This window comes from Giraffa tippelskirchi, chromosome 8, assembly GCF_054371585.1.
Source record: "Giraffa tippelskirchi isolate mGirTip1 chromosome 8, T2T-mGirTip1v1.2.pri, whole genome shotgun sequence".
Taxonomy (NCBI): domain Eukaryota; kingdom Metazoa; phylum Chordata; class Mammalia; order Artiodactyla; family Giraffidae; genus Giraffa; species Giraffa tippelskirchi.
In genome coordinates, this window is record NC_137282.1 from 135,483,848 (window position 1) to 135,498,851 (window position 15,004).

The window sequence follows — 15,004 nt, forward strand, 5'->3', positions numbered from 1 at the left end:
AAATATTTGGTTAGCTTCTGTGATCAGGTTTCTACTATATGCAGCAAAATACAACCTTTGCCAGGACACATATTTCCAATATTTCATTATTACATTATTATTTAAGCACCTGGGCAGTGCCTGGTACTGAACATGTGTTCACTATAAGAACGAACTATTCAGTGGGGTTTGAGGAAAGATGAGAGGCCCTAAAATGTAACTCTATACATCTCCCTATGCTTATGCAACAGGCCTTCTGTCCTCAGAGAACCTATGATGGTTCCCTTCTCTGCGTGATGAGAGTGCTTGGTTTCTGGAGGATGGATGCAGGGATTCCATTTGTTTGGCCTGGCGTGCCCTCCTGCAACATCATCAGAGCCAAATGAGAAGCAGAGGCCACCACCAGCCTGCACCCCTCTGCCAAGTGACACAGGCAGAATGGAGACCAGGGCCAGACCTGGGCAGAGTGCTGAGAAAGCTTGCTTTGCCATCCCCACCATGGAAACAAAACACGGATAACTATGGATGCAAACGGCAAATGGGCATGTGACCATCAGAGTTAGACCTGGGTGCGGGGGCCTGAGAAATCATGAGGTGAGATGCTCTCCCCTGGAACTTTCAGGAGTGGAAAGGGTTCTGGACCGGGGGCACAGAGAAACCCATGACTTACTATGATGCAGATCACTAAATGCTTCTTCGACTAGGGGTTCCTAGAAAAATAAGGTGTCCCCTGGTTTCTGGCTGGAAGAACACCAGAATTCAGTCCGGTGTGTTTACTCTTCTGATTCTTCATGATGTTTCACCTTTAACACCAAATATAATGTTCCTTGAATGTAGTTACAAAACTGAGAGTGACAAGAAAAATATCATTTAGGCCAACACTACCACCACCACCACACTGACAGTGTTCGTGAGGGGAACTGTTCAGATTTTTACACTCTTATTGATTGGTTTTAAATGAAGTTCTGTTTTTTTCCTACCCTGAGACTGGATTTTCTATAACAGAGGTTATATAAGACTTACATGTGCTCAGCTGAGTGATAGTTCTAGCCATAGAGCATCATCAAATTTAAATGGAAGCTTGGAAGTGTCAGGGGTGATCAGGAGAATGGGACAGGCTTTAAGGGTGAGTGTTGGACGGGCTGGGGCAGGAAGCAGCCTGGAGGAGATGCTCCTGACACGGGAGAGGCACGGTCAGCCCTTTCATCCTCTCTCAGCAAACAAGCAGGCAGGATCGGAGCATCCCGAGGTGTTTAAGATATGGTTTATTGATTCATTCAGCAAGTGTTTATTGAGCACCTGTTCTGGGCTAGAGGCTGAGCTAGGTTCTGGGGATAATGATGATGAATGAGATACAGGCAGCCCATCTCCATGGAGACTGCTGCCTTGACCCTACTTCTTAAAGATCCCTCCTGGACCCAGCAGCATTGTCCATTCAGCTTGGAAAATGGTCCAGGTAATGAGGCAAACAAAATGAAGTGCTATTTGTCTCTTAAGTCTTAAACATATGCATCTATTTAGCTGATGAGGCTTCTCAGGCTAAATTCACCAATAGGCTGGAGATGGGTTGGGATACCTTCTGGAAAGACAGTTCAAGAGCAGAGTTTTCAAGAAAGCTAAAGGTTCTAAAGTCAAATTTCTATGTGGAAGCATTGTTTTGTTTTAACAAATTATCCTATCTAACCTGCTGATAAATACCACACTGAATTTAACCTCTGGCTTCAATTCTTATGTTTTAGTATCACTCATTTATGACAAAAGAATGTAAAGCTGAGAAATGCTTGGTTGGTCCTGCATCCATCCCTGGCTCCATCATGTCTTCTGAACAGCTTATCCACCCTTCCGCTTTCTTTGCATGAAATGGATAGAATGATGCCCAGAATCCTACGTGGATACGACTGAGACAGATTTGACAAGGAGGGTTCATAGTTGTGGTGTTTGAAGTTTTGGTTAGAAGGTTTGGCTCACCACCTGGATTTTACATCTTGTCATTTTCAGCCCCAGCTCTACCACAAATGGGGAACCCATTCTACAGGCTCATGTCCCCAGGGCCATTCTACAGGCTCATCTCCCCAGAGCTATTCCCCACCAAGAGTCAACAGAGAAGATGGGGACTTTTCTCTCAAAGCCATGTTCCAACCACAGAGAGGGGACTATGAGTGAAGTCACCATATAAACCTACTACGACACCCCTGACCGGTATGCTGGGAGACCCTCATCATGTCTTGTGGCTAATACAACTTTACATGCAAGCACATTCTGTTTCAGGTTAATTGATCTGTGACCCTGTGTATTTAAGGAGCTATGTACCGTAAGTCCCTTACATACAGAAGAGTTCCATTCGGAGTCAGCCAGTCAGTTTAGTCACTCAGTCGTGTCTGACTCTTTGTGACCCCATGGACTGCAGCATGCCAGGCTTCCCTGTCCATGACCAACTCCCAGAGCTTACTCAAACTCATGTCCATCAAGTCAGTGATGCCATCTATCCATCTCATCCTCTGTCGTCCCCTTCTCCTCCTGCCTTCAGTCTTTCCCAGCATCAGGGTCTTTTCCAATGAGTCAGTTCTTCACATCAGGTGGCCAAAGTATTGGAGCTTCAGCTTCAGCATCAGTCCTTCCAATGAATATTCAGAGCTGATTTCCTTTAGGATTGACTGGTTTGATCACCTTGCAATCCAAGGGACTCTCAAGACTCTTCCCCAACACCACAGCTCAAAAGCAACAATTCTTCAGCACTCAGCTTTCTTTATGGTCCAACTCTCACATCCATACATGACTATTGAGAAAACCATAGCTTTGACTAGATGGACCTTTGACGGCAAAGTAATGTCTCTGCTTTTTAATATGCTGTCTAGGTTGGTCATAACTTTTCTTCCAAGGAGCAAACATCTTTTAATTTCATGGCTGCAGTCACCATCTGCAGTGATTTTGGAGCCCAAGAAAATAAAGTCTGACACTGTTTCCATCGTTTCCCCATCTATTTGCCATGAAGTGATGGGACTGGATGTCATGATCTTAGTTTTTTGAACGTTGAGTTTTAAGCCAGCTTTTTCACTCCACTCTCCTCTTTCACTTTCATCAAGAGGCTCTTCAGTTTCTTCGATTTCTGGCATAAGGCTGGTGTCATCTGCATATCTGAGGTTATTGATATTTCTCCTGGCAATCTTGATTCCAGCTTGTGCTTCATCCAGCCTGGCATTTCACATGATGTACTTTGCATATAAGTTACATAAACAAGGTGACAATATACAGCCTTGACATACTCCTTTCCCAATTTGGAACCAATCCGTTGTTCCATGTCTCATTCTAACTGTTGCTTCTTGACCTGCATACAGATTTCTCAGGAAGCAGGTAGCGTGGTCTGGTATTCCCATCTCTTCGGAGAGTGCTTTGTACATCCGATTTACCTAGGTACTCAACTAACACAACTGGCTGTCTACCACTGCTTTTATGCTTGCTTCCTGACATCTTGGGCTTGAAATAAAGATACTGTCGTCTATACAGTACTGGACAGCAAAGTCCACAGAAGCACAACCACTGTATAGGATGCACGCACATGACCGCGTATACCCAACACGTGAACTAACTTACGTGACTGGACATGCAAACACAGATTCACATCTTTGAAAGTTTGTTAGGTTGAAGGTTTGTATGTAGGGGACTTCCTGTAATGGCTTCTGCTGGTGCATAGAGATATGAGAACACACACAAGCTGTGTGTGTGTGTGTGTGTGTGTGCGCGTATACATGGAGGGGGAGAGAAAGAGGGACAGCTTGAGTTCCCACGTGCAGACTGCACAAGAGGGATCCACTGCACAGAATAAAGCAAAGGTAGCCAGAGGTGAAAGAGCTCTGAACTCATGTTCAAATTAGTCATTTAATGTTCCTTTATTCCCCAGGCCTTGATCCGAGGCCAGGCCAGGCCAGGCGAGCTCATTCTGGTCAGACGGCGGGAAATTCCAGCACATGGAATGGTGTTGGTGGTCTCGGCTCTGCTGCCGGGAGCCCACACAGCTAACGCGGCTCCCTGCACTAATGAATGCGCCCACCCACGCAGGACCCTCCCCTCCCGCCCCCTCCCCTCCTCCTCCCTGCCCGGGCCTGCCCGCTTCAACAGCCCGACGCCCCAACCGCCTTCCTGATGACTGCCCAAGGATTTGTTCGGGGACGCAGCATCTGTGAAATTAGACGTGGCCACATTGGCCTCGATCATGAGCCAAGTCCGAGACCCTCTCTGGAGGGGATGCTCTGGGCAAGGGTCCGCAGGAGCTCCTCGCCCTCTCCCCGCCACCCTCCAGCTCTTAGCTTCTAGGACCCCCCACCTGCCCCGCCCCCCCCCCGTGGGTAAGAAGACAGCTGAACACCTCTGCAGAGCTCTCCTCACCTTGGAGGTGGGTCCCACAGAGCCTAGATTGTTTTTCCTTGTAAGAATGTTAATCAAAGCAAAACGTTAACCCAACAAACAAACAGAAGACCCCTAGTTGGCCCTATGCATTCAAGGGTGGCCAGGGAAGGCAGCCTGAAGGGTTCCTTTATGACCAGAGGCGTTTTTTGAAATGAGAGAGCAGTGACTGCTTTGTGAGGAAGTGGGGAGACAGTCCCTTCGTTATCCTTAGCCCTGCGGTGGTCCGGGGACCACCTCGGAGCTGCCCTGTGATAACAGCCTGGGCTCAGGCCTTCTTCCTGGGAACGGTCTGTCCTGAGTTAGACACAGCTATCTTCCTCCAAAAGAACAGCTCAGGGTCCCCTATAGAATAGATCTGAGAGCCTGCGGCCACCTCAAGACCTCTGTGTTTCAGCAGGCTGATTACGACGCACTTTCCCACTCCCAATACTTCTGACATATTGCCTTCGCTTTCACCTCTGAGCGGGAGGCTGCATGCGGGAGGTCGTGCCCATCCCCTTGGGAAGGCCTGGCCTCCAGCCTGGGCCCGCAGTGACCTGGGGCCGAGGGCGGGAGGGAGGACGAGGCGCAGGAAGGAAGGGCCTGCGCTGGAAATGGCTGGCTGGGAATAATAAATGCACACACTGGCTTCTGAACGCGGCTCACCACATCCTGGGGAATCTGGAAAAACGCTCCACCCCGCCTCCTGCCACCCCCTCCACCCCCACCCCCGACAGAAGTTGGCTTTCAGGAGGCTGCGGGAGACAGCACGGGGGCTTTGATAGTAACGGGCTTGTTAGTTCTGGGCTAACAGCCCTCCCAGGCCGCTCCAACTCCTTGCAAACACTTTCCTATTTTAGGTCAAGGAAGTTCATAAAAGCAAAGACTAGAGGTGATGGGAGGGGGAGTGGCAAGGGAGAAAGAAGCAGTGGATGGCGAAGAGCTTATCAGCAGGCAGCGGGCAGCCAGCGACCTCTGGAGGATCCGTGGGGTCTGGGGCATTTGCCCAACTCTGGGTGCGGGGCACAGATAAAGCAAGGTGGCTTTGAGCCCCCGAAGGAGACCTAGGCTCTTCTGGAACCCCCAGCTAAAGCTGAGGCTTGATCGAGTCCCGGAACACAGAGAAGATGCTTGAAAGTCCACCGGTCTCCCTATTTTGAAGCATGATTATCGGTCTCTAGGGCAGATTCCTCCACCTGCCAGAAGAGGGCAGCACATACTTCTGCATTACCAGGAAAGCTGGGCTGCCCAGTCCAGAGGGTGGGTACCCCCGAATCTGGGGAGAACTCCTGAAATGAATAGCAGAAGCAGTAACAGCCATGGCATATTGGTGCCTACTGAAGGGGCTTCCCAGGTGGCACCAGTGGTAAAGAACCCACCTGCCAATGCAGGAGACTTAACAAACAAGGGTTTGATCCCTGGGTAGGGAAGATCCCCTGGAGGAGGGCATGACAACCCACTCCAGTGGACAAAGGAGCTGATGGACAGAGCAACCAGGTGGGCTACGGTCCATAGGGTCGCAAAGAGTCAGACACACCTGAAGCGACTTAGCTTCAGGTATTGTCTGAAGTGCTTCAATGTGTTCATTCATTTAATCAACATGACCGTGCAAGATAAGACACTATTATAATCTCCATATTAGAGACAAGGCAGCTGAGAGGTATAGAAATTAAGAGAACTTGCTATTGTAGCCTGAGACTACCTAAAACAGAGCTTGGACTGTTATAAAGTTACAATTATAATTTTAGTCCAAACTTTTTGGACAAAAAAATTATAGTCCAAGGGCCAAATCGAAATCCAGCCCACTGCCTATTTCCCCACTGCCCTCAAACTAGGAATGATTTTTACATTTTTGGATGGTTGGGGAAAAAAAAGTCAAAAGAGAACAATACTTTGGGACCCTGGAAATGATGTGAAATTCAAATTTCAGTGTCCATAAATGAAGTGTATTGGAACACAGCCACACCCATGTCTTTCCATATTGTCTGTGGCTGCTATAGTGTTCCAGCAGGGGAACTGAGCAGTAGTGACATCCTAGATAGCCCAAAAGGTCTAAAAGTTTGCCAACCCCTGAGCTAAGAAAGAGAGTGTTAGTTGCTCAGTTGTGTCCGACTCTTTGCAGACCCCATGGACTGTAGCCCACCAGGCTCCTCTGTCCATGGGATTCTCCAGGCAAGAATACTGGAGTGGGTTGCCATTTCCTTCTCCGGGGGATCTTCCCCATCCAGGGATCCAACCCAGGTCTCCTGCATTGCAAGTAGATTCCTTACTGTCTGAGCCACCAGGGAAGCCCTCAAGCTAAGAGATAAGCACTACTTGTTTCCAGGCAGGAAAGACAGAGGGCAGAACTGACACTTTATTGGATATGGGGTTAGGGCAGCCATCCCAGAGGGATCTGGAAGCAACGTTGACCTCAATTCACTTTCTTTCCAATAGGGTAGCCCAAGGTCAAGCAGAAAGGAGGGTTTGACATTTCTCATGCACAGCCTCTAGGAAGTAACAGAATGTTAGATTTTAAAAGAACTATGGGAACCACCTTCCATATTTCATCAAGACTAAGATGCACACTTTTTTCACACTTGACATCTTTGAAATCAGACTGTCTTACCATCAAAATCTTAACAAGAGTTTAAGTGAAAGCATATTTTGTTTACTTGAAGGCATTTTTTTGTTTATTTCTTATTGGAAAATACAGCTACTATACTTATAACTAATGAAGGGCAAAAGCTAGAGAAACGACTCAATCCAAGTGTGGGACTCTAAATACATAGCTCTGGGGCCAGCACAACATAGGTACCCAAGGGAGGGATCTTAGAGCTTTACTTAGGAAGTTAGAATTATCTTATCAGGGAAAATATTTTAGCAGGAGTATGTTAGGCTATCCCACTGTCTTCCATAGTTAGGAAGGAGTTTCTCTGCAAACTCAGCAGAGAGGCCTATCAGTCTTCATAAAAAAGGGATAAGCATGATCCAGCAATTCCACTCCTGAGTATTTATCTAAGGAAAACAAAAATACTAACTCAAAAAGATATCTTCATCCCCCTGTATATTGCAGCATGATCCATAATAGCCGAGACAGGGACACAACCTGGGCTTCCCAGATAGCTCAGTTGGTAAAGAATCTGCCTGCAATGCAGGAGACCCGGGTTCAATTCCTGGGTTGGGAAGATCTTCTGGAGAACGGATAGGCTACCCATTCCAGTATTCTTGGGCTTCTCTTGTGGCTCAGCTGGAAAAGAATCTGCCCACAATGCAGGAGACCTGGGTTCGATCCCTGGGTTGGGAAGATCCCCTGGAGAAAGGAAAGGCTACCCACTCCAGTATTCTGGCCTGGAGAATTCCATGGACAGTCCATGGGGTTGCAAAGAGTCAGACACGACTGAGTAACTTTCGATTTCACTTTGGACATAACCTAGGTGTCCATAAATATATGAATGGATAAAGAAAATGTGATATATATGTTTGTATAGACACACTCACTCTGGAATATTATTCAGAAGGAATAAAAAGGAAGGAAATCTTGTCATTTGCAACAACATGGGTAGACCTGGAGGGCATTATGCTAAGTGAAATGAGTCAGAGACAGACAAACACTGTATGATCTCACATATATGTGGAATCTAAACACAAAACCAAACCAAAAAAGGCAGAGTTCATAGATAACAGAGAATAGATTGGCAGCTGCCCAAGGCAAGGGGTAGGAAGCAAGCAAAATGGGTAGAGGAGGTCAAAAGCTATAAACTTCTAGTTTAAAATAAACACGTTCTGGGGATATAATGTACAGCATGGCAACTGTACTTAATAATGTTGTACTGCATATTTGAAAGTTGCTAACAGAGTAAATCTTAAAGGTTCTCATCACAGGAAAAAAATTTGGTTGGTAATGTATAATGGTGGATGTTAACTAGGCTTATTGTGATGATCATTTTGCAATGAATACAAATATTGTGTTCCACCACACTATGTTGTCCACCTGAAACTAATATGAGGTTATGTGTCAAAGAAAGTGTTAGTCTCTCAGTCACATCTGACTCTTTGTGACCCCATGAACTGTAGCTTACTAGGCTCTTCTTTCCATGGAATTCTCCAGGTAAGAATACTGGCATGGGTTACCATGCCCTCCTCTCGGGGATCTTCCAGACCTAGAGATCAACCCTGGATCTTCTGCACTGCAGGCACATTCTTTACTGTTTGAGCTACCAGGGAAGCTCCAATTATACCTCAATTTAAAAAAAGAGGGGGGAGGGATAAATTGGGAGTTCAGGATTAACAGATACATACCTATATAAAATAGATAAAACAGCAAGACCTACTGTATAGCACAGGGAACTATATTCAGTATCTTGGTAATAACCTTATGATGGAAAAGAATATAAAAAAATAACCTATAATGAAAAAGAATCTGAAAAAGACTCTATACATATATTCTTCATGTATATATATTATATAAATATACCTGTATCTATGTCCGAATCACTTTGCTGTATACCTGAAACTAACACAACATTGTAAATCAACTATACTAAACAAAAAATTATTAAATTATTAATTAATTAATTAAATGCCTGTTTTATTTAGTCCCATGTTCACCACTGATAACATTTATGAAGGTTGGTCTAGGCTATGCTTGATTTGTGCATGGAAACGGCACAAACGGAGACACAGGGTGATTTAAAAATCTGTCTATGGGACTTCCTTGGTGGTCCATGGGTTAAGACTATGCCCCTCTAAAGCAGGGGTCGTGGGTTCAACACCTGGTTGAGGCACTAAGATCCCACATGCCCCACAGTGTGGCCAAGGGGGAAAATGAGAGAGAGAGAATCCATCTGTGAAGGAGATTAAAAAGAGAGAGTGACAGGCATCAACAGGACACTCCAAGTCTTGGAAGTAACGGAGAGAAGCAAGAAAGTTGCTGGCACAGGCCAGAGGTTGCAGGGAGCTCTCCTGGGTTTTCTAGAGAATATGACAAAGAGAAGATGGACATCAGGGGTAGCGAGGGCGGGTGAAGAGGAGGCTGGTGGGGGCGGTGCAGTCAAAGGGTGGGGAGAAGACAGAGAAGTCACACTGCCATGAAGTCACCACCCTGGACTCCAGGAGAACGTAAAGGGGAGTCACAGAGACGAATGGACAAAGAGAAGGACAATAACAGCTTTTCTGCGACTGCAGCTCCAGCCCCACGTCAGGAACACTCGTCACTCTTGGGAGGCAGGTTTGCCTTCATCTGGCCCGGAGGCTGTGGTCCGTCACCCGCTCCCAGCACAGGGCTCTGGGAGTTGATTTTCCTGTCTCTCTTGCCCTGAGCTTGTTTTATGACCATCCCCCCACCCCCCTGCACCTTGTTATTCTTTCTCACCTGCTTCTAGAATATGTTGCCCCTGTGAGTGGCTATAAAGACTTCCTGGTTCGAGTGGAGTATACATTTTAAAATAGAAAGAAAGCCCCCAGGATAGGTGAAAACAGAGATGGAAATAGAGAAAGCCAGACTTGAGGTGGCAGGAGATGAGGGAATTCCAAGGAAGTCTTGAAAGACCAAAATCATCTAAGTTGGAAAAACAGCATTTAGCACAGAAATCAGTGAGATCCTCAGTCTGCGTCAGATATGTGAAAAATGAATATGCAAAGGTAGGAAGGAAAAGCGGGTAGGCTGCATAGGATCTCAATTAGACACACAGGACTTCAATTAGACACAAACAGGTAGGTTTGGGACTCTTAGACCTGTTATCAGAGGAAGAGAGCCCCGTGGATGTGGACTTGTGCACAAGGATAAAGGAAGGAAGATGCAAACATGAACAGACCAGGAGAAACGACGGATGTATTTTTGTCCTTAGTCCACAGGTACGTATATGTCCACTTACTCTCCAGCCAAGAAGGAAATGGAGAAAAGTACATGAGGATGCGCCACAAGCCAAAAATGAGATGGTCATAGGGGCAGGGATATTAATATATCTAGGGACACTTGACAGGGCGGGGGGAATTAACAAAGGACTTTAAAAAGAGTGAATAAGAATAAAGAATGCAAAACACATATGAGATCCCTTTGTTGATTGTCTGGAACCTGCAATATGTGCAAAAAGTGAAATAAACCAGTAGATGGATAGGACTAGAGCAGAAAGAAAAAGAGAGGTTGGGGGAAAAAGAAAGTAAAATACAGCATTTATGCCTGGGTTTCAATAAATAGCTAAAACGAGTTCCTTGATAGCCAAGGGGTTTGGCAGAGGTTTTTTAGAGTATGTTCAAAAAACAGTTTGAGCATAAGAAATGCAAAATGCAAGATGGATATTCAAAGAGAGAAGCCCAGGTCCTCTTATGAGATAACCAAGAAGAATGGGGGTGACCAGGTAAAGCAACGTGTCAAAAAAACCCCTCGAGGGAAGGGATACACCCAAGAAGCCACACTGACATTCCAGTGGGCAGAATGCTGAGCCAATGTGGGGTCCAGGGGAGAGGGGACTTGGAGCTGCTGAGTCTAAGAATTGCCATCCAGTCTTGGGTCACCGAGGTCTGTGTGCCATGGCTGTATCTATTAGGAAGGTGAACAGAGAAGAGCCAGGAGGGGTACTCGCAGAGAGAGAAGGCCATTAGGCACAGAATCACCAGCGTGGATGGAAGTGGCCTCTGCCGGGAGGAGGCAGATGCAGGGTGAGGACGGAGCTGAGTGCAGCGAACGCCAGGCTTGTCACCGGGCATGCCAAAGGTGAGACGGGCGAAGCTCGTGCTTTCCCTGCCCTTCCCCACCATCCTTCTGCTTCAAAACTCTATAAACTGAACAAATCACATCACTTTTCCCTGCAAGGTTGAAAGACAAACGTGCCGGGCCCAGAGCAGGGACTCCTGCGCCCAAATTTAAATGCTTGGCCATCTAAGGGCTGCTCTCTCTCATCTCAAAGACACCGTTCCTTGGGCCGTGGGGGTTCTCAGCCTCCTGCTGCACCTCCACTTTCCAAGGGAGAAGGGCCCGTGCTCCTGGTCAGTCTGGCCAGTCTGTTGAGTAGAGTCTGAATAACGGGGTGATGCAGATGAGAGAAACAGTCAGAGAAGGGTGCCTGAGGACGCGTCCAGAAAACTGAACACAAAAAGCAAAGTCTATCATGAGCTGTGCGGTGTTTTATATCACAGATGAAACTTTTTCATAAAGCTTTTCTTCCTTATCCACACGACCCCACCACCACCAGGCCCCCTTCCTCACTCGCTAGTCCTTCTTAATCTCCCTCCCTGGCTCCTTCTTCCTCAGGTCCCGCTGATCCCACTTATGTGGGTGATTCTTGGGTGCTGTCCCTAGAGCTCTCCTCTCCTCACTCACGGAATCCCTCTGGTACCAGAAATCCACAGACCCTCCAGTCCCTTCACATCTGCAGGTTCCACATCCGTGGACCAAGAGTGCAACCATCTACCTTGGAGAGGAAGAAAATGCGCCTAGAAAATGGGAAACAGAATTAAACAAGTCAAAAAGAGACTAAGTAGTTGGGAGATTTGGAAGTGCTCGTTAGGGCTCATGAAGTAAGAGCTGAAGCAGCAGTTTCTGATGCCAGTATTCATGTTTATCTCATTTTTGCTCTAGAAATAATCAAAGTTAACATTTAAAGAGCATTTACGATGTGTCAGGCAGTGTGCTAAAGGATTTACAAGCATCTAATTATCAATAACATGACTCTGCATGACAAACCTTGGATATGTTCTTCATGGCCCCGTTTGGCAGATGATGAAATTGAAAGCATCACTACATATATTTTACAGACGCAGAAACAGGTTCTGCACTCCCTGCTCTGTCTTCACACGTTCCCCGCTCCCTCCCCACCCCCACCAATCTCTGTGTGTTTCCTCTTTTCTTCATACAAGGACCCCATCATTGGATTTAGGGACCACACTAAATCAGTACTATTTCACCTTGAGACTCTTAACTAATTACATCTGCAAAGACTCTATTTCCAAATAAGGTCACATTCTGAGGTCCTGGGTGGACAGACTGTGGGGACAACACTCAACCCATGACAGGCTACAAACAGCAACAAAGCAAGAGCACTGAGTATATTTAAACTATTTCCCACGTTTCTCCTTCTTCTCGTCCCTTCCGCCCTCACTATGGTACCTCTTCATGTACCTCTAACGACTACCTTGCCCACAGGGTAAACTTCAATGCTCTCCCCACCTGCCCTCCCCACCCCGGCTGCCAATGCCAACTCCAGATGCTTCTCCTGATCTCTGTCACTGGAGTCTTCTCACCCTCCTCACATCCTCCACCCTGTGTTCCCGGTCAAACGACTCCCCCTGAATCTTTATGACCTGGTTGAAATCCCTCAGGAAACTTTCTCAAATGCCCCAGAGGTGAATCCTTGCTGATGTGAACCCCTTGGAAGATACCCTTTTCTCTGTTCACAGGCCAGCTAATCAGCCCTTCAGATTCCCTTTGATGAAGTCATCACCCACCTCTTATCTTGTTATCTTTGTGAACGTAAGCCTTTTCTTCTGCAGGAGTCAGGCCTCGAAGACTGGGTTGGTGTCTTTTTCTAGAATCTAGCTTTGTGCCTGGCACCCCCAGGTCTGCAGGAGCTGTTACTGAACCCTTTACTTTCCCACTGCACCAACAGTTCCTGCCAAAAGTTCTTCTCTTCCATCTCATGCATGGCTGTCTTTCCTGGTCACCTTGACCCAAAGAGGTGCCTTTCTCCTCGGGGCTCCTGGAGCAGTTAGCTCCAAAGTGGTCCAACCCAATGGACCACCTGGTTTTGGGATCCACTGTATGATCACCTGTTGTATATTCAATTCCTCATTCATTCATAAAGATTCCTGAAGTGCTGCTCAACCAATCACTATTCATTCACTCACCTATTCACAAAGTTTTCGTGACACCCTTGCTCTGCCTGGCTCAGGGCTAGGCTCCATCCTCCTATTCAGGGGGCCAGCAAACTTCCTCATCCTTCTTCCTTCTCCTCCCAGGGACTAACATAGTTCTTCAAGGGTCACACATTCTCAATGAGACAGTTCTATTCAAATCGCTTTAACTCATGCTAAAGGACCAGGTCAAATGAAGGACTAAAAATGCTATCACCTTATGGGACTTCCCTGACAGTCCAGAGGTTAAGAACGTGCCTTCCAATGCAGTGGATGAGGGTTCAATGCCTGATCAGGGAACTAAGATCCCACATGCTTCGGGGCAACTAAACCTGAGAGTTGCAACTACTGAACCCACACACCACAGCTAGAGAGAAGCCTGTGCACTGCAACGAAGATCCCACATGCACAGCTAAGACCTGTTGCAACCATAAATAAATCAATATATATATAAAAAAAAACACTGCCAACTTAGGACTTCCCTGGTGACACAGTAGATAAGAATCTGCCTGCCAGTGTAGAGGACATGGGTTCGATCCTTGATCTGGGAAGATTCCACGTGATACAGAGCAACTAAACCCAGGGGCCACAACCACTGGACCTGTGTGCTGCAGCTACTGAAGCCTGTGTGCCTGGAGCCTGTGCTGCTCAACAAGAGAAGCCACCACTCTGAGAAGCCTGAGAGCTGCAACAAAGAGTATGCCCTGCTCATCACACCTAGAGAAAGCCCTTGAAAAGCAACGAAGATCCAGTGCAGCCAAAAATAAATAAGTAAATCCTATCAACTTAAACGAGGGGCTCAAACCCCTCTGAGAAGATCACTGGTGCCCGGGAGGCCACCAAGCCTGAGCTCTGTGGCCAGTGCCCGAAGTTAAGGGGCGAGTGGAGGATGAGCCCTTCCCTGGTGGCTGGTGGCTCAGACGGTACACAATGCGCCTGCAATGCGGGAGACCTGGGTTCGATCCCTGGGTTGGGAAGATCCCCTGGAGTAGGGCATGGCAACCCACTTTCGTATACTTGCCTAGAGAATCCCCATGGACAGAGGAGCCCGGCGGGCTACAGCCCATGGGGTAGCAAAGAGTCGGACATGACTGAGCAACTAAGCAGCAGGAAGATGAGCGGGCTTTGAGAATAGGCTCCTGGCATTCTCTGCACTGGCTGGAGTGGTGGTGGGGTGGGGGTGCAGAGGGTCAGTCTCTGTCCTGAGCGTTTATCATAGTGGTGACAGCCCTGTCCGACCATGGCCTCTGCTCAACCCCCGAGAAGTCTTTCAGGGACCAGAAGGCAGCTGCAATGTGCTGTTCCAATCAGGACTTCCTGTGAACAGAGCAGGGCTGTGAACCAGGGTTAAACGGACAGTAGGCTTCCCAGGTAGTGCCGAGGTAAAGAATCTGCCTACCAATGCAGGAGATGCAAGAAATGCCAGTTTGATCCCTGGGTCAGGAAGATATCTCGGAGGAGGAAATGGCAACCCACTCCAGTATTCTTGCCTGGGAAATCTCATGGACAGAGCCACCTGGCGGACTACAGTCCATAGGGTCACAAAGAGCCAGACACAACTTAGCGACCAAGCCACGCAGGGCCAAGGCAGGACCCTGTGTGCAGTGTATCATGATGTGCACTAAGGCAGGCTCAGAACGCAAACAGCATCCCTCTTCTGGTTTCACAAGAAGAACCACCAGTCTCTTTTCCTGCACTAGCCAGAAAGCAACATCCATCACCCTCTCCCCTGCATCAGGGGGCCTCAGGATGAACAAATAAAAGCACTGGTTTCAGGTGCTTCTCTGGTGAGTATCTGAAGATGCCCTGAGCA

At 47.4% G+C, this 15,004-nt stretch overlaps 1 protein-coding gene across 3 annotated transcripts in view; it reads right to left on the bottom strand.

Moving 5' to 3' along the window:
- Positions 1 to 15,004, bottom strand: part of CLIC5 (chloride intracellular channel 5) — a 167,174-nt gene that overhangs the window by 27,493 nt on the left and 124,677 nt on the right. The window lies entirely within an intron of this gene.